The following is a 25,240-nucleotide window of genomic DNA, read 5'->3' as shown; positions in this document are numbered from 1 at the left end:
TCGCTCATTAAGCAAGCGGCAAAGTCGAGGATAATACGTGGACGACAATGCCGAGGGACAATGTGGGCCTCGACGAGGAGTGAACGCAGTTTCCCGATGTAGGAATGACACCGATGATATTGGGGTACGGAATCGCCGAGTAAGGCGGATCGAGTAAATTTCCTAGCTGATGTGGATGTAATGTGATATCGCGGATGTATCGGGACTTTGACCGAGTGAGCGTAAATTTTGTCATGTCAGAAGAGAGCACTCGACTCAGTAAACAGTAGAGAACCTTAAGTAATTTCTACCGAGCTATCCGACGGGATATTTTGTGGAGAACATGGATATTGAAAGCCCAACAGTATTGCGGGATCATTACTACGAAATTAACAGCAACTGATGAACAAGGTTGATTTGCTTAATGAAGAATGATAGTAACAACAATTGAGAAAATATTTTGCGGCTAATTTGTAATCTATTTTGAAAGAACTATATTCTGTTGAGAGAAAACTGCGTTTTCCTGTTTAGATCACTTTTTCAAAATGTTTTTGAAAAATATTAAGATAGAGATCCTGAAATTTAAATTGAGATTTATTAATTAATTTAATCCTTATTTCGGAGTTTTCCTTAGAATAGATTGCGGATTTGGGTTTGAATTAAACGAAAAGTTCGAACCCAAATCCCGCGGCCAGAGCTCGCTCGGTCGTGATATTCAGATCAGCGTTGCGTTTCTCGCGGAGTTTCACCGATCGGCGTAAATCGGCGGTTTCTGCGAGCGAACGAGGACGAGGCAGGAGGTGGATCCTCGTCCGCTCGTGGAAGAGAGAGGCGATTAGCAGACCTCGTCGCCTCGGCAGTAGGATCACGTCGGCGTTAACACGCGCGCGCCAGGAGTCCGCGTCGGGACGCACACCGATCGTCGCGATCGTCACCGCGATCGACGGTACTTTTTATTCGAAACTATCCGAAAAAGAAGATTAGTCCGCGAGCTAGAAATAGGAATTAATTATTGTAAAAGAGGATTCGAGAGAAATGAGTCGCCGATACGAGAAAAGTTAGTTGCCAAAGAGATAAGAAATTTTAACAAACGGAGAAGAAAGGCGTATTCATTAAAGAAGAAACGATTATTCAAGGAAGCGAATTAACTTTTACAGAGGGAATGTATGATGGCAGAGCAGAAATCTTGTATCATTGCTGCCTGAAAACGAAAGTGGAGAGATATCGAGAATATATTCCTACCTTCCTGTGAATTCTTTAAACAGTGGGACGAAAAGGCCGAGTATTGAATTTTTTCAAGTGGAACGTCGGGTGTACACCGCAGTCGGCAACGATGCGGAACCCGCTTTAAACCGCAGGCCCTAGGCCGATGACCAGCCGCTCCGCAGGATAGAGACGGCGGCTAGAGCCGATCTTCGTTCTGCAAAAAAAAATCAGAATTAAAAAGTAAAACGAACGAAACGTCAAGAAACATCACGTCGGGACTTAAAATCCACACTGTACATAAAGACTCGGTGCGAAAAAGTTTGTAACGAGGAACTCTGATCGACTCTCGAGGGAGTCACTCTCCAAAGAAAGAGAGATAGAGAGAGAGACAGGAGAGGAGGAGAAAGAGAGAGATAGAGCGCGCGTGCTGTCTCGCGACTTTTAACGCGCACCGTGTATAACAGCTCGAGAGCAGTGTTCGCGAAATTGCACGTCTCTGCACGCATACACCGGGTGTGCGCTATGACTGACGAAATTGTCGGACGCAACGGGTGGTACACAAGTAAGTTCACGCCGCAAACATTATCGATCGAGATTAATTCTTAAATTATCGCCGATTAGATATTACCATTTGTCAAAGCGAGACAGTCCGCTCAACAGAAGCTCCTTTGTCGCGTTCGATCGAACAAAACTTGTTTTGCTGGATTAAACTCGAAATAGATCGTTCCGTAAATATACCATCGCAACGTGCAAATTATAAAATTTTATAAATTACTCATAAATATTATTCAATTTTTATATTATGTTAATATATGTATAACGTTAATTGATTAATATTAGCGTTAAACTTTTCTAACTTTTACGATTGATAGATCTCTAAATATTTCACAAGAGTTTCTACAAACTCCACACGTTATAAACGGATGCACAAATTATCTTTCGGGTTCAATAATTTCTATGATCAGTCTCGAAGGGCTGAAAGGACATAACTTTCGACCTCGTACTCCCGATATCATTAGCATCGATCTTCTTGTTCGAAATCATCCATCTTTCTCGCGCCTCTCCGTCGCCGGAAAAAGCGAAAATAAATAAATCAACTGTCCGCGCGAATTCTTACCGGCAAAAACGTCGGTCCCGGGCCGTCAAATGAAGATGGATGCGCCGGACGGGCCGGTGCATTTATTTTTCGCGGTTCGCAAAAGGCGCACGGGACGAGAAAAGAAGCTGGCAGCACATTGTATCCGCTCGTAAATCAGCCGCGACTCGAATTATTAGCGCGCGAGTTCGTGCGATCGATCACCGAAATCGATTTTATTGCCGTTATTTCGGCCACGTACACGCGTCGAAATTAATATTTTTAATTGCGCGTGAAGGATGATTAACGGTCGCCAAACGATGACCGAGGTCTCCCTTCGATCGCTTTACTAATGATAATAATAATCATGATATTATGTTAGTAACAACATCTAATAATAAGTATAATAGTTTTTATTATAAAGTACCATTAATTTTAGAAATATTTTTACGATATTTGCAGAATATTTTGTCGGAATACTTTTTATGTTAAAATATTAGATTGTGTGTAATAATGAATAATCATCTATAATAACATGTAATTTAATATCAGGTATTATATAAAAGATTTCTTTGTTAACATATATTTATATAATGACAAATCGCGACAAATCTTTGCATCAATATAATATTACTTAATTTAATGTTATTACATATTATTATAATTTCTACGACAATGTTTCCTCTCAAGTAATATATTCTTGTTACTATAATTATTATTCGCATTCTAACGTTTCTGCCTCTCCAAATAATGCACTGACGATCTCTTAATACTCCTTCATCTCGCTCAGCGCTTTAATGACTCCTCTTCTCTAGAAACGAAGACGCCCTCCTCCTAAAGTAGTGTAATTCCGATTCAGATACAAATTGATGCTCATCGCTATTCGAATAAAGTCGTCAAGACTTCGAGACTGGTGACACTCTCGGAATAAATCGCTCATCTAATCGCTGATTAGAGACGGAGATGGGAGTGTTTCGGACTTGACGATACGAACTTTCTAATACGCCTTAAGGGGGGAGCCTGCTTTAGAACGCTGAAAATAAGGTATATTTTACGAATTGTTTTTGGAGAAACTATACAGCGGATCGTTATAAAACTTTGATGCATTTATTAGTACATGTTTAAAGATAAAACAAATTATTTTCTGATTTGAATATATCGCTCGTAGAGGTCGTCCTGGAGAAATCTTAGTGCAGCCGCGTCGCCGGCATTGCAAATTGCTGAGCATTCTCCTGCCTCCGAATTTCGTCTAAACTGAAAAATTGAAATATGTTCTCGTTATTTATGAATTCCCATCGTCGATGAACCAAAGAGAGAAGAAAAAAGTTGAAAAGTGCCAAAATGGTGGAGCTTAGAACACAAAAGTACGATTTTTAGGCAAAGGTTTTGAACTTTTTCATGCAAAACTAATTGTTTAACTTAATGTTTTTATGAATATTAAAGGTTCATCGACGATGGGAATTCATAAATAACGAGAAAATATTTCAATTTTTCAGTTTGGATGAAATTTGGAGGCAGGAGAATGCTCACCAATTTACAATGCCTCCAGGACGACCTCTACAGGCGATATATTCAAATAAAAAAATAATTTTTTTTATCTTTAAACATGTACTAATAAATGCATCAAAGTTTTATAATGATCCGCTGTATAGTTTCTCCAAAAAAAATTCGTAAAATTATACCTTATTTTCAACGTTCTAAAGCAGGCTCCCCCCTTAATTACCGTTAATATTCGCGATTTTCGCGTCAGAATTCACGCGCAGATTTCCTCGAGTTCTCCAGAACGAAAAGTCTCACTTGTCCGCGAATGCTTTCACCAAGTGCTTCGCGAGCTAGAGTGTGGGAGTTCAGAGTTCAGGAAATAACGAGTCCATGCACCGGCCAAGGTGTGTTATTTAAAAGTCACTGGGTACGCGAAAGATTACACACAAGATAATTCTGCTAAGACACTGAGACTTTCACCATTCTGGTCGTTTGACGTGATTAAGTACATGAAGACTAGAAAAAGAATAGAAATTCCATTATATGGTTAGCACGACTTCGTCGAATAAATTAATTAGTCTGCAACCAATAAAATTTAAAAATAGGAATTTATGAAATGTTATTATTGGATTATTTATTGATATTTATGATATTACAGGAGAAAATTAATAACTTTATATATTAATACTTTCATTCAATCATATTTAATTTCGACTTTGCTATGTAATTCATCATTCATCATCGCATCATTAATAAACATTACCATTTTACTATTAATACAAATGATAAGAGTCATTAATACGGATTCGGGTAATGTTGTCACAGGGTTTTTCAATTTTAAGCCAAAAATTTCTATATAACTCGACGTATTGACAGTAACAAAAGTATGTAACATGATCATTAAGCATTATAACATTTATATCGATATCAAACTTGATTGATTTCGCTTTTTAGATAATCCTGTAATTCATGTTCTATTAACAATATTTTATAACGTCTCTCTATAAACTCGATCCCGGCTAACGGAGTGGCGTAAACGGTAGCATAAATTATTCTTCTTGACTTCAATGACTTCTCGGACCCGATCGGTGGGATTAGTTGAACGGTGCACGTGTCTGTGCTATCTCATCCGCGTTTTGCCTCGTGCTGCCCGCATACTCGACGTCATTTCTCAGATTGGGCCCCTCTCGCCTTCTTATCATATTCGCTCACGGTATCATAAATACTACGACTGCCCCGTCGACTACCGGTTCTCAGGTCTAAAAGTCTGAATGCTCCCAGAGGTTGTGATACAGATTCTATTATATTAACGATCTTGTAATTAAAATAATATTCAAAGCAGTATATTCTCCAATTTAAATGAAATTTAAATGAGAGTATATTTTTCACTTAAAAGAAACCGAAATACACATTATAAATTGTCAAAAAGTCAAAAAGTTCGATTTTTAATATCGAAATGCATGTATTGGGTTGTTCGGAAAGTAATTTCGTTTTTCACAAAGAGATGTCGTTAGTCGCGTTCCTCGATACTTAACCTTACTCTAAGCGGCAAATTCGTTTTATATTTTGACAACTGACATTTCAGACGTCATTTAGTATCTTATTGTGTTGCGATCTGTCAAGTAATTGTTTTTTGGCATCACATCAAACATGGAAAATCAAAGTGAGCGTTTTCGTAATATTTTGCTTTTTTACTACCGAAAGGGTAAAAATGCAGTGCAAGCGAGAAAAAAATTGTGTGCCGTGTACGGAGAAGATGTATTGAGTGAACGTCAGTGTCAGAATTGGTTTTCGAAATTTCGTACTGGAAATTTCGATTTGAAAGATGCACCACGTTCAGGTCGGCCAATTAAAGCTGATGACGAGAAAATAAAGGCTCTGGTCGATGCAAACCGTCGCATAACAACACGCGAAATTGCTGAAAAGTTAAATTTATCGAATTCGACCGTTTACGATCACTTGAAACGCCTTGGATTCGTTTCAAAGCTCGATATTTGGGTTCCACACAATTTAAAGGAAATTGACTTGATTCGACGCATTACCATCTGCGATTCATTGTTGAAACGTGAAGAAAATGAACCATTTTTGAAGCGAATCATAACTGGAGATGAAAAATGGATTGTTTACAACAATGTTAAGCGAAAACGATCATGGTCCAGGCAAGATGAACCTGCTCAATCGACATCCAAGGCAGATATTCATCAAAAGAAGATGATGCTTTCTGTATGGTGGGATTGGAAGGGAATCGTATTTTTCGAGCTACTACCAAGCAACCAGACGATTGATTCGAAAGTGTATTGTCGTCAGCTGGATGAATTGGATGCTGCCATGAAGCAGAAGCGACCGGAATTGGCGAATAGGAAAGGTGTCGTATTCCATCACGACAATGCCAGACCACACACAAGTTTGGTCATCGCCAGAAGCTTTTACAGCTTGGATGGGATGTGCTACCACACCCACCATACTCTCCTGATCTGGCACCATCCGATTACCATTTGTTCCGGTCTCTACAAAATTCTTTGAATAATGTAAACTTCGATTCAAATGAAGGCGTCAAAAATCACTTGGTTCAATTTTTTGTCAATAAGGAGAAGGACTTCTATGAGCGTGGAATCTTAAAGTTGCCAGAAAGATGGCGAAAGGTAGTGGAACAAAATGGCCAATACATCACTGAATAAAATTTATTCTAAATATGAAAAAAACCGCCCTTCATTTTTCCTTGAGAAAACGAAATAACTTTCCGAACAACCCAATAGTATCTTATTGTGTTGCGATCTGTCAAGTAATTGTTTTTTGGCATCACATCAAACATGGAAAATCAAAGTGAGCGTTTTCGTAATATTTTGCTTTTTTACTACCGAAAGGGTAAAAATGCAGTGCAAGCGAGAAAAAAATTGTGTGCCATGTACGGAGAAGATGTATTGAGTGAACGTCAGTGTCAGAATTGGTTTTCGAAATTTCGTACTGGAAATTTCGATTTGAAAGATGCACCACGTTCAGGTCGGCCAATTAAAGCTGATGACGAGAAAATAAAGGCTCTGGTGGATGCAAACCGTCGCATGACAATATGCGAAATTGCTGAAAAGTTAAATTTATCGAATTCGACCGTTTACGATCATTTGAAACGCCTTGGATTCGTTTCAAAGCTCGATATTTGGGTTCCACACAATTTAAAGGAAATTGACTTGATTCGACGCATTACCATCTGCGATTCATTGTTGAAACGTGAAGAAAATGAACCATTTTTGAAGCGAATCATAACTGGAGATGAAAAATGGATTGTTTACAACAATGTTAAGCGAAAACGATCATGGTCCAGGCAAGATGAACCTGCTCAATCGACATTCAAGGCAGATATTCATCAAAAGAAGATGATGCTTTCTGTATGGTGGGATTGGAAGGGAATCGTATTTTTCGAGCTACTACCAAGCAACCAGACGATTGATTCGAAAGTGTATTGTCGTCAGCTGGATGAATTGGATGCTGCCATGAAGCAGAAGCGACCGGAATTGGCGAATAGGAAAGGTGTCGTATTCCATCACGACAATGCCAGACCACACACAAGTTTGGTCACTCGCCAGAAGCTTTTACAGCTTGGATGGGATGTGCTACCACACCCACCATACTCTCCTGATCTGGCACCATCCGATTACCATTTGTTCCGGTCTCTACAAAATTCTTTGAACAATGTAAACTTCGAATCAAATGAAGGCGTCAAAAATCACTTGCTTCAATTTTTTGTCAATAAGGAGAAGGACTTCTATGAGCGTGGAATCTTAAAGTTGCCAGAAAGATGGCGAAAGGTAGTGGAACAAAATGACCAATACATCACTGAATAAAATTTATTCTAAATATGAAAAAACCGCCTTTCATTTTTCCTTGAAAAAACGAAATAACAACCCAATACATGTATACAGGGTCCGGCCAGCAAAATCCGGACAAATTTAAATTTGAATTTCTTGCCTCATTGGACTTCGGCGGTAGTCATTGTTGACGTTCGGGCAAGTCAGATGTTTGTAGTAAGCGTGCAGTAACTTCAAAATGTCCGAACAGATAAGATCGAGTGCGGAGTATAACCGAAGAGCGGCGATAATCGAAAGCCTTCGCGCTGGGCATTCGCAGAGTGAAATTATTCGGTTCTTCGGGTACCCGAGATCGACCGTGTATGATGTTGCGGCTAAATATTTGGCTTCGGAGACGTCCGAAAAAGGTTCTGCCAATCCGACGAGGAAGAGCCATTCGAAAGAAAAGTCGGTAAGGACCCCAGCAATTATCGAAAAGGCTCAAGAGCTCATCTCGGAGGACCCAGGGCTGTCTCTGACGAGATTGGCAGAAACTGTAGGTGTGAGTGACACTAGAATACGTCGAATCGCTGAAGAGGACCTACGCTACAAGTCCTATGTGATAAAAGTTCGACAAATGCTCTCTGAGGCTGCTAAGATGAAGAGAGTCGCTCGCTCTAATTTGCTTCTGAGTTCCTTGAAAAACGAAGCTGCGGGGCGCATCAGGTTTTTTTCGAACGAAAAACTTTTCTGCCGATGCCGAGGTGAACCGAAGGAACGACCGTTGGCTCGCCCACAACCCCATGATAGCTAGGACGAAGTTTCCGGCCTCTGTTCACGTCCTAGGCGTCGTCTCCAGTGAGGGTCACGTCATGCCGCCCCATTTCTTTCCAAAGAAAGAAACCGTCACAAAAGAGGTTTATTTACACGTTCTGACGAGGGTAGTGAAACCGTGGATGGATACCGTGGCCGCCGGCAGGCCGTACATCTTCCAGCAGGACGGCGCACAGTGGGGCCTAATGACATTTCGTGTTTCAAAAAAGGCTACAGTCTCTAAATCTGAACCGATTTCGATGAATTTTTTTTTAAATGAAAGCTAATAAAATTTAAAACAACTTTGTGGGATTAGATTTTTGTTTTTTTGCTTTCCTTCTTTATTAAATCACATGTAAAGAGGAAATTTACAAAAGTTTGCAATTGAACACCGAATAACTCATTTCATATCTCATATTAACATCAGACACAGATATTATTGACACTAAGCATTCAAATCCTGATTAGGCTTGACTCATTAGGCTTGAGAAAATCGTACAGACTAACATAACTTACGAAACCCCTTATTTTAACTTAACAAAAATGAAATTAATTAAAATAATATCTAGTTTTAAAAATTAAGAATTAGTGATATTTAAAAATAAAAGAAAAATATAATTATTATTGTTATTAAAAAACTGGTTTACAAAACCTATTGTTCTTGAAATAATAAATTTTGAGATTCCGTATCTATAGATATAGATATAGATATGGGAGCTACCACTAGTGATGTACAAAAAGTTTTGTAATTTTTACATTTTGACGAATAAAATTTTGTTTAAACAAATTGTTCATTTTGTCCGGATTTTGGTGGCGGACCCTGTACATATAATAGAAGCAATAATATTGATAATATCTATATCATAGATAATGTCTAATCATAAACAATGATTATTTGGAATAATTTATTTCTATTGAATGCAATAAAGTAAAATTTGACGCAAAACTTGAACCGAAGGTTTTGACTGATCCAATATAATGTTATATTAAATATCTATCTATATATACATTATGATACATATCAAATTTCTTGGAAAGTTTTAATATTAAAGAGATATTAAATAATTTCAAACTATAAATCTATTTAAATTACCACTTGAAAATGTGTATGCATAAAAGTAGTGGTTCCTTCAATATGCGTTTCCGCTTCTAAGCTAAACCCATATTCTCCCGATATCAAAACGGACTGTAAAATATAGCTCTTGCCATGTCGTGAATCAGTGTGCTAAATTATTCCGGGACACGGCGACGTTCTCGGGCGAATCCGCGCGACGGTCATGCACGCTTTGTTTCGCAGTGCACGTCCAGCAATTAGTATTCAGTCTACTCGGGACACCCAGTGTAAGCGTGTATATAAGATACTGGCTTCCTCGAGTAAACTTGTTTATCAAGTTACACGCAGCGAGCACTGGCGAACCTTGCTGGAAAAAGACGAGAAAGAGCGAGGATTCTATGACGGGATTTCATCCGCGTCTTTCCCATCGGCCACCCGGTACTCACCGTAAGAAAATACACATTGTGACGCGCAAACGCACATCACGCAGCTTGAAATAAATTTATTGTTATGCGCTCGCGTTCGCGCGAGGCTTTTCTCCGGGAGTTTGCAGAGTTGTCTTGAAAATAAATCAGTTCAATCTTAGAAATTGCACTTTCTTGCGATTAAAAAATAATACATTCAACAAAGTTATAATGCATAAATCTATCTTTTTATCATTTTCTAAATATATTTGTTTTTGCCACGTCATCCGAAATAAATTAAACTCAAGCGTCGGACTTTAAATCGATAAGTCATCAAGTTTCCTTATAAAGCTTTCGGGTCAAGTTATCTCACGCGTTTCTCAAATTAATCCATGAATCACCGAAGTCTCTCGTATTTCTTTTTCTTCCACACGCAGCCATATTATGTAGCACAATTAATCTAAAAAAGATACATAGAAGTTCTCTCTCTTTCTGTCTTTTTCTTTTTTTTATTATTTCTAGGATCGGACACATTCGACAAGTCCACTTGTGATTCATTGCCTCGCGAAATTTCTGACGGGACACCAATTTACGTTACGAGTCCTTACCAAGAAGTTATTAACATAATCTTGAGATAAACGCCCGTCGTAAAATTAAAAAGCTCGCACTCCGGCGCGAGCGAGTGCTCGTCGCGCGTCTTCTTTTTGCCGGATGAGGGAGAGAATTACCTTCTACCATCCTGCACGAAGGGCGATTCACATCGGGCCAGGAACCTTTGCTCGAAATCGTACAAAAATGAGCTTGAGCTTGCGTCAAATGACATCGGGTCACCGCCGTTTCTCCTCCACATGATGTTGCAATGATCCATGCAAGCAATCATGCGTCCGCTTCTTCTCGATTCTTTGTACTATGTATTTGTTATTCATTTGCAAAGTGTAAAGTTCAAATGTTTCGATTCTAACATGAAAATTAATGAGAATCATAATCAAACAACATGTTTAACGTACATTATATGAAATATGAATGGATCGTATTTAATAAAAAATATTTTAGTAGAGGAAAGTCCCCGATTATGAGATACCATATCGATTTTGCCGAATGTAAGGAAATCTATAGGCAGAATTAAAAAATGTAATACGTTCTCTTGAAGAGAATTTAATAAGCTTTAGGTTGGTCAAATGAAAAATCGAATTTAAATATTATTTTTTCTGAAAATTAAACAAATTTGAAAAAAGAGCTTTACGCAAGATCGCGAAAGTGTGCTCCTAATATAAGATACCTCGAGAAATCGGTGTTAAAAGTGCAAAATACATCAGTATTGCAAGTAAAAAACTTTATTAGATATTTTTATAAAAATACTGCTGCCACAGCCTTCGCCAAATCTTCACGGTTCCACTGTCGACGCTTCCTCGTTTCTCTAACCTCCATAGTCAGATTCTATAAAAATTAAATACACAAAAATTCGTAATATAAATTCGTATTAACTTTTCTTTAACCTTAAGTAGTATTTTCTTTCTTTTTATTACACTACATACTCTTCATATTCGAGCAATAATTATCTCATATTAAGAGTACCCTGAATATCTCATTATACGAGCCACGCGCCTAGCGGTTCCGCGATCATGAAATCTAACTTCTACAATTAAGCAATTCAACAAATCGCGTATTTTCCTGTTACTACGATTCTACTCTATCATTGCATACTGAATTTATTGCCAACCAATAATAAAGAAATGCTTTATTATGTAATAAACAAGGTTTAAAGACTTACCTTAAGTTCCTTCGACATGTTCACAATTTCACAAACCTCTTCTTGCAAAAGCTAAACGCAATAACGAACAATGAATTTTTCACTAAATACATTTTACACCAAGAGTAATAAGTTTATGGTGGAATTAACAGATCTCATATTAGGAGCATATCTCATAATCTCCTCTATTATACAGGGTGTCCCGGGTTTTAACCGACAAACTGCGGGAGCATATTCTACCAGTGGAAATAAGAAAAAATTCTTATATCGAGTTTGCTTAGAATGCTTTATTACAAAGTTATAAACCAATATTGAAAAGAAATATGAGATAAGTAACAACGGAACATAGTGTAGAATTTGGAAGGTCGAAGATGTTTATGTTACGTGTATTCACATGTATTCATGTTCACTATGTCGAAACGATTCAGTATGATTGTTATCAGAAACGAGTCGAATTTTGTAACTGGTATGTGAATGCAGTAGAAAGGAACAATCTTTTCTCATCAATGATATTATGGACAGATGAAGCGACCTTTACAAGACGAGGCATATTCAATTCTCATAATAGCCATGTATGGGCTCATAATAATCCACATACTACCAGACAAAGAAACTTTCAACACGAATTTCGATGTAATGTTTGGATGGGTATGCTTCATGACCGGCTTATTGGTCCGTTCTTTTTACCTGACCGATTGAACGGAGAATCTTTTCTGGCCTCCAAGATCGCCCGATTTAACGCCTCTTGATTTTTATTTATGGGCAACTTTAAAAAATAAAGTTTACAGTACAGAAGTAATCTCGCTTGAAGATTTAAAGCAACGAATTACTAATTCGGTTACTGAGATGCAACAAAATTTTCAGGAATGTCGTACCGTAACAAATTCTGTACTACGTCGATGTCTAGCTTGTATCGATGTGCAAGGACAACATTTTGAAATGCGTCACTAAATCATTGCGTAGATAATTTTTATTTTTGTGAAAACATCCGTTGTTACTTATCTGATATTTCTTTTCAATATTGGTTTACAACTTTGTAAGAAAGCATTTCTAAGCAAACTCGATATAAGAATTTTTTCTTATTTCCACTAGTAGAATATGCTCCCGCAGTTTGTCGGTTAAAACCCGGGACACCCTGTATAATACTAAAATAACAGAAAATATTATATAATCAAAAAGAGAGACGAAGAGAGGCAAAAGGAAATAATAATTACGCTTTATTATTATATTATCGAATTATGCACACCAGCAGCGTTTCAAACTGTACGGTGTATCTTAACGTTAACGAATCATGCAGAACGCGAATTACCTTGGAGATATCAAATTTAATTACTGAATTACCTTGAAATCCAACGAGATGGAAAATTCGTGTCGGTGAACCATTATGTTTCGGGAGACCGATAGTTTGCGGTAAAATTATCACGCCGGATATGCGAACTGTTCTCTCGAGAGCAACGCAGACTCTCCCGAAGTACCGGATGTGGACCACCACGTGGAGCGTCTTTTCACCCCCTTCGAGGCGATTATTCGGATATTACGCGAGTGTCTGGCTCTGGCACGGACATAGAGGATGTGATCCTCGTGTAGGACGCGGCATTACGTCGAAATTGCCGAGGAATGCCCGTGTATAGCCGCCATTTCTTCCTTCCATCGCATCTCACGAAAAAAGGAGGAGACGAGCCGCGGCGGGAAGGACGAGCGCTACTAAAAGTCGACCGGTTAGCAAGAAGCGAAGGTCAAGAAAAAGAGAAGGAGGAGAAAGAGGAGAAGAAGGAAGACGAGGATCCGACCTCTCAAAGAGCGAGACGATCGCGAGGAAAGGACGACAGAGACAAAGAAGCGAATGTTAATGAGGCAGATCGACCTCTCGCATCGCGAGGATCTCACCGGCACTCGCGGCCGGAACTCCGTTTCTGGCCTCGTCAGTCCGGCTCGCCGAATTCGCGATGATCGCGAGCATAAAATGAAGTAGCCCAGCGAAATAGTCGATCGATGATATTACAATGAATAATAGTAAATTCATAAAACCTGTGAATAATGATCGAGATGTAACAAGCAGAAGTAACACGAAGTTGCACGACGATTTTGCCTCGTGAGTCAACTTTTATTTTCCACCTGACGCGAGTCAGAGTTCGAGCATCCTCCATTTACATAAAAGCAACTTTTACAGCAAAAGTATCGTTCGGTTAATCTTTAGTTAGATTGCGACGTCGAGATACCTGATTGGACAACATTACCGAACACGAATTTCTTTTTCTCTTAATTATGAAAAAAATTATTAAAAATCGAAAAGTTTCTCTTAAGAAAAATAATTGCCTATATCCTTTTTACATATCTTTTTTACTTTTTCTGAGCTATTAGAATATCACGCGTGAAAGAGCACGTTTAGTCGTGCCTAAAATATGTACTTGCCGTTGCCCACGTGTCAGTTACGTGAACGCTCAAGTGGCCTAGCAGTGTCCTTTGAAGGGTTGAGTCGCGATATAGGCTCGTTCCTGTTCTTCTTCAGGCCATTCTCTTTCTCGACTCGTGCGATCCGGTTCTTTGTTGCGACGGACGGGGCCCCGCTCGAGATTGATCGTGCGGCGGTGGGCCTAACGAGGCACGACGGGTCTCAAAATCCGCCCGATAATTAATGAGAATCGTCCGGGCGAACCGTGCAGTAACGTCGAAACGCAACGTCGATGCATCTCGGACCTGACTCACATACGCATAAACCGCTCTTTCTATTTCTTCTACCTTTGATTATCGATAAGCTCGCGTTAAAGCCAGCGTTCTTTAATCGAAATTTTATATCTGCAATATTTTCGGAAAGAAAACGTTTTTTATTTTATTAAATCGCGCTGTTTCTCAAATACGGCAGAATTTCTGCAAAACAAAATATGTTTTTATATTTTTACATATCTTACTCGATTTATTAAAATAAATTATTAACTGAATTAAAATTTTTATTATTTACTTGAAGGTATTGTTAATTGAATTAAATGTGTCTTGCACCCTGTATTATGATATTACTCACATTATTATCCTCTGTTTAAACATTTCCATTATTATATGCCTATCTTTATCTAAATTGTTTATTTCTATCTTACTCACATATTACTTACTTTTCGCTTACATCGCATTCTACTTTGTTTGCTTGAGAAACTCTCAAACACTCACTTGCAGTTCCTTTGGAAGTCCACCTCGAGTACCGTTAGATAATTAATATACTGTTGACGCGCGCACAAAGGGAGTCCGCCATTAAAATTTCATCCGGTAGTCCGAGATCCTCCGTGCATACACGTGCACGCGTGCCACGTGGCCGTGCATCGACTCTCAACGATCTCTGTCTCTAAGAACATAATGCCTCGGCGGTCCCCGTTTCGCTCGAGGAAGCCCCCGGAGACGTGCTGCCCCCCGAGGCACGTATCGCGCAGACGGCCGATAGAATCTTCCTGCATTTGTACGAGCGAGTTCTTCCGCGAGAGGACTGGAATATTTATCCGCTTGAAAAGAGTATACAGGGTGATTCAGACCACCCGTACAGCCCTTTTATTTCGGAAATAGAACATTTTAGAGAAAAATGTTTCAGACAAAAGTTGTATGGCTTCGAGGGGGACATAAGATGGTATCATTGGTTTGACCTTGAAGAGTTACTTGAAGGTCATATTCAATTTCTTAAATAGAACCTACTATTTCTCATTACATATTCTTGTAGCTTATCTCGAGAGCTTTCCAAAACACTGTAATAAAATATTTTTTCATTGAGTACTTTTCGAGTTATGAGGCTCCAAAGCAGTACTTTGAGGTACTTTGACATAAAGGACAAAATATGTTGTATGTTGTTATGTCATAGTGTCAAGTAAATCCTTAGGTATTATTTTAAGGTCAAATTACCTTTCCACTCAAATCTCTGTAGTTATGCATGTTTAAAAACATTCGGATCATCCTACTTTTAGCGCTATCCAGGAACAACGACGTGGACGTAGTAGAATTCTGTTCCCTTTGGGGTGTTGGTTTAACGTGAGTAATCCCCTTGCCTCTCACGTGGGTGCGTGCGTGTGTGTGTATGTGTGTGTGTCTGTATTCAAGTAAGCTAGTGTTCAAAGTGAGCACCATTCTTTTCAATGCAAACGTCTACTCTGTTTTGAAAAGAATTGGTTGCTCGAAGAATTTCATCGCTACTTAATGATTGAATTGCTTCTGTTATTCTGTTAATCATGTCATTCCTTGTAGTTGAGCGATCACGGTATACTATGTCTTTTATCCTTCCCCATAAATAATCCAGGACAGTGAGGTCCGGTGATCGAGGTGGAAAATCGATTGGACCATATTTGCCTATAATAATATGTTTCCCAATAAGTGGATATTGGGAAACATATTATTTATCACTGCACGAGCAACTCTGGATGTATGTGACGGGCATCCATCTTGTTGTCCCTGGATAGCGCTAAAAGTAGGATGATCCGAATGTTTTTAAACATGCATAACTACAGAGATTTGAGTGAAAAGGTAATTTGACCTTAAAATAATACCTAAGGATTTACTTGACACCATGACATAACATACAACATATTTTGTCCTTTATGTCAAAGTACTGCTTTGGAGCCTCATAACTCGAAAAGTACTCAATGAAAAAATATTTTATTATAGTGTTTTGGAAAGCTCTCGAGATAAGCTACAAGAATATGTAATGAGAAATAGTAGGTTCTATTTAAGAAATTGAATATGACCTTCAAGTAACTCTTCAAGGTCAAACCAATGATACCATCTTATGTCCCCCTCGAAGCCATACAACTTTTGTCTGAAACATTTTTCTCTAAAATGTTCTATTTCCGAAATAAAAGGGCTGTACGGGTGGTCTGAATCACACTGTATATGCACGTAGGGATGTACGTGTGTGCACGTATATAACGTCGTGAACGTTGGTATTACGGTAACGTCTGGGCCTTTTTTTTGAAAACTTGGGCTTGAAAAAATAAAGGAAAATAGTATAACAGAATATACATATATGTAAAACAGATATAAAAAATATGTGCTTTATTAAAACGTATATAAAACATATATAAAGTGTAATTGCAACACATAAGATGTAAATGTAATAGAAATATGGAAATATGGAAATGTAAGTACGACAATAAGGGGTATTATGTGAAAGATTTTATTGTCCCTTACTCAGAAATTTTACGATCCCTCCAGGGTGAGTTTTTCCTCTGACGCGTTTATTACCGACGATTTTCTTTCGTGAAACTGCAACGTCAAATCTCTCTCTCTCTCTCTATCTTTCTCGTTAGCGTGAAAACACACACGCCGGATCTCTTTTATGAATCCCTTATGCACGTTCCCGTAGAAGCTCGACGTGCCGCGATCCAGAGACAAAGTAGGCCACGTCGAAGTGGTCCAACCTGTATAATCATCGGCGTACTTAACGTCGTGAAAAATCAAGGCCGTCGTTGACAGCCTTACGGCCGCTACGTGTGCCCGTTAAAGAGCGCTATTGCGGCTCTTGTCTCGGCCCGGCGAATCGATTTTACGTTCGTGACATTGAACGAATCTGCTTTCATAGCAATTTGCTGAAGACATTTTAGATTTGAACAATTCTCGCATTGCAAGATTGCAGAATGTCTAACATTTTCATATTATTTTTGCATTCTCTATTTCAATCTTTTCTATTCTTTTTTTAATATTTATTCGCGTTATTATTCTTTACATTATGTTTATTCATTAATACCAAGATATTTTATTAACAATATTTTTGATCCCCTTTTTCCTCTTAACGATTCAATTTTCAAAAACCGTTCAATCGATCTTTAGAGGGGAACAAGGGGTGGCGAGATCATCCTGATCGAGATCGAGCATGGCGCACTCCATAGATTGTTAACGGCTGCTACTGGACAGCGCGTTTGTCCGGAGAGAATTCTTGGGCGTTCACCTCTCTTGCGCCGGAGAAGAACGGCTTCCGGTCGCCCGATGGACGAGGCTAACGAACGCCGCGCGTGGTATCCGGTGTCCGGGTCCTGGTATCCGTTTACCGCGCCGAGGGTGGTCGCGCGCGTTGCTCGTCTCTGTGGGCCCTCGTCACGTGGAGACGCGTGTTGTGTGCCTCCCTTTGTGGGCGACGCAATGCCACGTGTGCACAAGAGAGCGCAAGACACGACACGGGACGAGGACTGATCTGCCGAGGGAATTGTAATTTAGTTCACGATTGGCTTGAAACTCAAGTCGATTCAGATCAATCTTAGCTTGAGCTCTTCTTCATTCACCGTGGCTTTATTCCTCCGAGGAATTATTAATTTTACAATTTTACGGTATTTTTCAGGCAATGTGATTTTTATGCACTCGAATTTAAATTTAAACTTGTACTTTTATACGTATCTTGAATTTTACACGATTCAGAGTTTAAATTGAAAGCTTTCGATATTTAAAATTTCTATTGTAATAGGACAATTTTTCTTTAATTTCGCAGAGTAGCTCTTACAGATGATGTGATCTCAGCAATGCGCAACACCTTGCGTAAACCAAGCTAGTCCCTTTCGGGTGTGAAAGACCATAATATCCAGTCTGGGAAAGACACGGGGATTGCGCTGGTCAGGGGTCGATTGTCTCCAGGGATCGGAAGAGAGGCAGATCTAGAGAGTGAAAAGAGAGTAGAGAGAGAGAGAGAGAGAGGAAAGGAGAAACAGTGGGGGAGGGAAAGAGGGAAGGAGGAGGATCGTAGCGTCCTTGCCCGCAGCTCCGAACTGGTTATGTCAAACAGCCGAGCGATGCGTGTGCACGTTGCCCTGACTCACTTTCAGCTTTCCTGTTGAGACGAGGACTCACAAGAGACTTTACCTTTCCGAAATACCAGCTTTTTTTCAGCACCCGCTCTTCTGGTTCCTGTTCTTTCTGATATCCTCCTTGCAGTCATCATCACATATCTCTCAGACGAGCCAATACCTTTTTTATACCTTTCATACCTAGATAATCATAGAAAAAGCTTGAAGAGCTTCAAGAAGAAGCTCCTTGATGTTCTCTCTCTCTCTCTCTCTCTCTCTTCCGAACTGCGAGATGACAGACATTCGCGAGGAAAATCGTTCGCGTTTCCGGAATACATAGAGGAAAGTCCCCGATTATGAGATACCATATCGATTTTGCCGAATGTAAGGAAATCTATAGGCAGAATTTAAAAATGTAATACGTTCTCTTGAAGAGAATTTAATAAGCTTTAGGTTGGTCAAATGAAAAATCGAATTTAAATATTATTTTTTCTGAAAATTAAACAAATTTGAAAAAAGAGCTTTACGCGGGATCGAGAAAGTGTGCTCCTAATATAAGATACCTCGAGAAATCGGTGTTAAAAGTGCAAAATACATCAGTATTGCAAGTAAAAAACTTTATTAGATAGTTTTATAAAAATACTGCTGCCACAGCCTTCGCCAAATTTTCACGATTCCACTGTCGACGCTTCCTCGTTTCTCTAACCTCCATAGTCAGATTCTATAAAAATTAAATACACAAAAATTCGTAATATAAATTCGTATTAACTTTTCTTTAACCTTAAGTAGTATTTTCTTTCTTTTTATTACACTACATACTCTTCATATTCGAGCAATAATGATCTCATATTAAGAGTACCCTGAATATCTCATTATACGAGCCACGCGCCTAGCGGTTCCGCGATCATGAAATCTAACTTCTACAATTAAGCAATTCAACAAATCGCGTATTTTCCTGTTACTACGATTCTACTCTATCATTGCATACTGAATTTATTGCCAACCAATAATAAAGAAATGCTTTATTATGTAATAAACAAGGTTTAAAGACTTACCTTAAGTTCCTTCGACATGTTCACAATTTCACAAACCTTTTCTTGCAAAAGCTAAACGCAATAACGAACAATGAATTTTTCACTAAATATATTTTCCACCAAGAGTAATAAGTTTATGGTGGAATTAACAGATGGTACTCACTAGTTTAGCAGAAACTCCAGTATCTCATATTAGGAGCATATCTCATAATAGGGGATTCTCCTCTATCTTGTGCACGGCAACGGTAAATGGGGCGTCGCCCTTAATTTTTCCACAACTACGAGTAAAACAAATCGTCGAAATTACCGGCAGGGTGTAATGGATTTGTTCGGAGACTTTCTTAGCCGGATCTTCTCTCCCCGATCGAGACGCCGGAAACCGGTCCTCGAATGCCGGGTTTTATTAAGTCCCCGCCGGAGTACGCTAATGCGCTTAATTAGACGCTATAAACTTTGAACCCGCATTTGCATGCGCTACCAACTACCCGAGGGCTTAGTATCGCCAGCATTAATCTGTTATTTATGCGCGACAAATAGGATAAAGCAAGAGAGAAACGTCGACGGGCATGGTGGAAAAAAGGGGGTGTATCGAATCCGCGGTATTCCGCTGTGTTCCGCGTAATTAGCGATACTAATTAACGGCCGTATTCGCCCTCCTATCGGGTTTAATTACGTTGAAGGAGCAAGCTTCCCTGGCCCCGCGCGAGTGTAAGTCAATGTTGCAGCATTTTTAACGTTGTTCATTCACGCGTAATGCTTCGTCAATTTATCGTTAGAGATCCATTGTAAGAATGTTTCTGATCGCAACTAGTGATTCAATATGAAATTTAAACTTTCACTTAAATGTAAACAATTTAATTTTTCCCTAACATGAATACGAAAACAGTGTAAATTATTATATTAAGTTATTAACTAAATAATTCGAGTCACATTTAGATGACGATACAACTCATAGTAGCATTCAATTGTAAAAATATATCAATATCAACATTTGTGAATATTATAAAATATCCTGAGTAGCATAACATAATTTAACTAATTACATAAATCCGCTTGTAATTCTTCAAAAAGCAGTATTTTTAAATAAAATGATAGACTAAATCAATTCTATATTAATTTTATAACAAATAAAATGTAATGTTGCTGTTAAAGTGGCATATGCCAGTTTTCCAAATACTGGCTCTTTGCGAATAATCAGAAATTAATTTTCCCAACATTGAGTGCGCACTCGCGAGAAGATTGAGAAATTCTGAATTAGGTTCGCGGTGCAATCAGACGGCGCGCATTTTTATTCTCTTTTTCTCTCTTGCGTTGGTAATAATAATGTTAGAACTGTTCTCGTCAAGAGAAAAAGAGAGAAATCGCGAAAGAAATCCGAGGTCGCGAAACTCAACGTAATAACATATTCCGCGACCGCGGAGGATGCTCGCATCGCTTTTTGTGCACGGGGCGTAAATTTGCGCGCTCGGACCGCGCGCAGAAACGTTTTATCCGCCGTGTAAATTATTGCGTGCGTGCACTAAAGTCCGCCGACACCTCTCGCGCGTGTAACGGGCCGCTCGAGGTTGTGCAGCTTTTCTAATCCGACGATCGTAATCCGCGCGATGAATGTGTTCATCAGGAATCTGTTGCGCGAATGTTTCATCGCTGCCGTTAGCAGACGCACCTGCAAAAGTATGAAGTCGAGCCGTGGCACCGATTATCCGAGAACGGAGAACCAGTCCTCTTTGCGAGTTCACCAGTAATTAAATAATTAATTATACTCGGTATTCAAGTCCCGATTTACAGTCAGTTTGAAGCAGAATCCAGTAGAATTTATAGTTCCACTACTGTTACTTGAAAAAAAAACAAGAATTATGTTTACAGTCATTATGCGTAATATTAAATTTAAAACTACGTGAAATTACTCTAAATAATTATATTATATTGGGTTGGCCAAAAAGTAATTGCGTTTTTTTCCAATAGATGGACATACATGTCTTGAAATATAACTAACTTCATTCTAAACCGCAAATTCATTATGTAGGTTAACGACTCACGGTTCAAGCTTGTTTTAGAAAAAGAAAGTACGCGATTTCGTTAACAATTGTTTGTTTGCCGTCGATTTCAAACTGGAAAATCAAAAAGAACATTTTCGTCATATTTTGTTTTATTACTTCCGAAAAGGGAAAAACGCTGTGCAAGCTCATAAAAAGTTATGTCATGTATATGGCGAAGATGCTTTAAACTGCGGCAGTGTCAAAATTCGTTTACTAAATTTCGATCTGCAGATTTTAATGCGAAAGATGCACCACGCTCAGGAAGGCCAATCGAAATTGATGATGACAAAATAAAGGCACTGATCGATTCGAATCGGCGGTTAACGACACGAGAGATTGCTGAGAATCTTAACATATCGAAATCGAGTGTTGAAAAGCATTTAAAACGACTTGGATACATTAGTAAGCTCGATATTTGGGTAGCACATGAGCTCAAAGAAATTCGTCTCACTAAGCGTATTGACATCTGCGATTCTCTTTTGAAACGTGAGGAAAATGATCGATTTTTGAAACGTATGATAACGGGCGACGAAAAATGGATCGTCTACAACAACGTCGAACGAAAAAGATCGTGGAGCAAGCGTGATGAACCTGCTGAAAGCACTTGAAAAGCAGATATTCACCAAAGAAAGATTATGCTGTCAGTCTGGTGGGACTTAAAGGTATTGTGTATTTTGAGCTGCTTGCGAGGAATCAAACCATTAATTCAGACGTATACTGTCGTCAACTGGATAAATTAAATGATGTCATCAAACAGAAACGTCGAGAATTGGTGAATCGCAAAGGCGTTGTGTTTCACCATGATAACGCTAGACCACGTACCAGTTTGGTCACTCGTGAAAAATTGTTGTAGCTTGGATGGGATGTGTTACCATGATGTTACCACATCCACCATATTCGCCAGACCTGGCACCATCAGATTACCATTTGTTTCGTTCTTTGCAAAATGCCTTGAATGGTAAAACCTTTACTGCTGATGAGGATATCAAATCGTTCTTGGAATAGTTTTTTGCTGAAAAAGATAAGAACTGTTTTGAGCGCGGAATCATGAAGTTGCCTGAAAAATGGCAAAAGGTAATCAAACAAAATGGACAATATATTGTTTAATAAAGTTTTTGTTTCCCATGAAAAATTCGCCTTTTATTTATATAAAAAAAACGCAATTACTTTTTGGCCAACCCAATATTTCTGCTTGTTCTTTAAACTTATTTTAGCCTCAAGAGAGCGAAAAAGTGCGTTACACAATTAATTATCACATTTAAAAATTTAATATTATTTTAATACTTATATTTACGAATATAAAATATTTTAATATATAAAATTGATTGATTGATAATATATTGGGTTGGCCAAAAAGTAATTACGTTTTTTTCCAATTGATGGACATACATGTCTTGAAATGTAACTAACTTCATTCTAAACCGCAAATTCATTATGTAGGTTAACGACCACGGTTCAAGCTTGTTTTAGAAAAAGAAAGTACGCGATTTCGTTAATAATTGTTTGTTTGCCGTCGATTTCAAACTGGAAAATCAAAAAGAACATTTTCGTCATATTTTGTTTTATTACTTCCGAAAAGGGAAAAACGCTGTGCAAGCTCATAAAAAGTTATGTCATGTATATGGCGAAGATGCTTTAAACTGCGGCAGTGTCAAAATTCGTTTACTAAATTTCGATCTGCAGATTTTAATGCGAAAGATGCACCACGCTCAGGAAGGCCAATCGAAATTGATGATGACAAAATAAAGGCACTGATCGATTCGAATCGGCGGTTAACGACACGAGAGATTGCTGAGAATCTTAACATATCGAAATCGAGTGTTGAAAAGCATTTAAAACGACTTGGATACATTAGTAAGCTCGATATTTGGGTAGCACATGAGCTCAAAGAAATTCGTCTCACTAAGCGTATTGACATCTGCGATTCTCTTTTGAAACGTGAGGAAAATGATCGATTTTTGAAACGTATGATAACGGGCGACGAAAAATGGATCGTCTACAACAACGTCGAACGAAAAAGATCGTGGAGCAAGCGTGATGAACCTGCTGAAAGCACTTGAAAAGCAGATATTCACCAAAGAAAGATTATGCTGTCAGTCTGGTGGGACTTAAAGGTATTGTGTATTTTGAGCTGCTTGCGAGGAATCAAACCATTAATTCAGACGTATACTGTCGTCAACTGGATAAATTAAATGATGCCATCAAACAGAAACGTCGAGAATTGGTGAATCGCAAAGGTGTTGTGTTTCACCACGATAACGCTAGACCACGTACCAGTTTGGTCACTCGTGAAAAATTGTTGCAGCTTGGATGGGATGTGTTACCATGATGTTACCACATCCACCATATTCGCCAGACCTGGCACCATCAGATTACCATTTGTTTCGTTCTTTGCAAAATGCCTTGAATGGTAAAACCTTTACTGCTGATGAGGATATCAAATCGTTCTTGGAATAGTTTTTTGCTGAAAAAGATAAGAACTGTTTTGAGCGCGGAATCATGAAGTTGCCTGAAAAATGGCAAAAGATAATCAAACAAAATGGACAATATATTGTTTAATAAAGTTTTTGTTTCCCATGAAAAATTCGCCTTTTATTTATATAAAAAAAAACGCAATTACTTTTTGGCCAACCCAATATTATAAAATAATTAAAGAAAGCTGCAATTCATTGAATTTCTAATTTTGTTATTAATTAAGAGGTTTATGATAAGAGTGATATTTACGATAAAGATTGAATTACCAGTACAAACAATGAGAATACTTGAAACCACTTGCGATTACCCGCAATATCTGAATCGCCAAGGGACGCGCGCGAGATGCGGTGCGATTAAAATGATAAATCCGCCGGTTACGGTATGAAATCCGCTACGGTATGCACGGAGCCGTCGCTCGAAGGTAGATCACCTGTCGTTACCTATTAGTCAAGGGGACCTCGTAATTATTAGCTGCCGGGCCCATTAGCGTTAAGGAGCAGAGCGTCCCGTTCTCGACCTGCATCATCGCCTAGAGCGAAGCTCGGCCGTTCGTCGTTCACCTAGTCCCAGAAATATTTCAGCGGGGGCTAATGAATTTTGATAGCCGGATCTGCCGCGTAATCGCGGGCCCCGCGAGCGTGTCCGATCGCCGCCGTTTCGTAAAATCGTCGATCTCGGGACGGTGCAGTTACATCGCATTTTTATCGCGTCGAGAGAACGCGATGACGGTTAAATCGAACGTCACGAACGTCGGCGGAGAGCTGAGTTTAATTGGGGGTTGAAGAGGCACGGGGATAGATTTACGGAATTATGAGTTATGTCTCACGTGATTTCTCCTCTCTGTTGCAGGAAGACGTTCCTTCGCAAGCTAGATGATGTTCGTCAGGTTCTGCAGGCAAGCTCCGAATGGTGAGTACTTCGAAATGTCAGATTTATAGGCGTGCTGCGTTAGTCATGAATTTAATATGATTTAATATAATTTTAATACAGATATAATTTCATATACAGGGTGTTTCCCCTAACTGTAGCACTTAGAATATCTCTGCTTCCTTTGATGATATGAAAAAAGTCAAAGGACAAAAATTGTTCGATTTAAAGAGACTAGTACTCTGGTAAGAAAATTATTTTTTTTAATGTGACCTTTCACAAGATATCAAGGTCATGAACATTTTTTTAAATGAGATGGTATATTTTCCTTAACGAAATGATGTAGCTTGTAAAAAAACAAATTCAACCGTACAGAATATGTTGACCTTCAAATGACTTTGAACCACAAAAATCACGTTTAGGAAAAGAAACTCTATTTATTGTATGTATAACTACAAAGATATACCTTTTTTACAGATGTTCGAAATGATCACCGTTTACTTCCATACACTTTCGAATTCGATGAATAAACGATTGTTT

The 25,240-nt window shown here is 38.7% G+C and overlaps 1 protein-coding gene across 1 annotated transcript in view; it reads left to right on the top strand.

The window, feature by feature from the left end:
* LOC105287039 (WD repeat-containing protein 78) overlaps window positions 1-24,810 on the top strand; it is a 36,070-nt gene extending 11,260 nt beyond the window's left edge. Inside the window, exon 5 of the mRNA XM_026973195.1 lies at window positions 24,683-24,810. The gene's annotated coding sequence lies outside the window, so the exon portion shown is untranslated. The remainder of the gene's footprint in view (window positions 1-24,682) is intronic.
* Window positions 24,811-25,240: the final 430 nt, after the last annotated feature.

This window comes from Ooceraea biroi, chromosome 10 (genome assembly GCF_003672135.1).
Source record: "Ooceraea biroi isolate clonal line C1 chromosome 10, Obir_v5.4, whole genome shotgun sequence".
Taxonomy (NCBI): Eukaryota; Metazoa; Arthropoda; class Insecta; order Hymenoptera; family Formicidae; genus Ooceraea; species Ooceraea biroi.
This window is presented reverse-complemented; position numbering and strand designations above follow the sequence as displayed.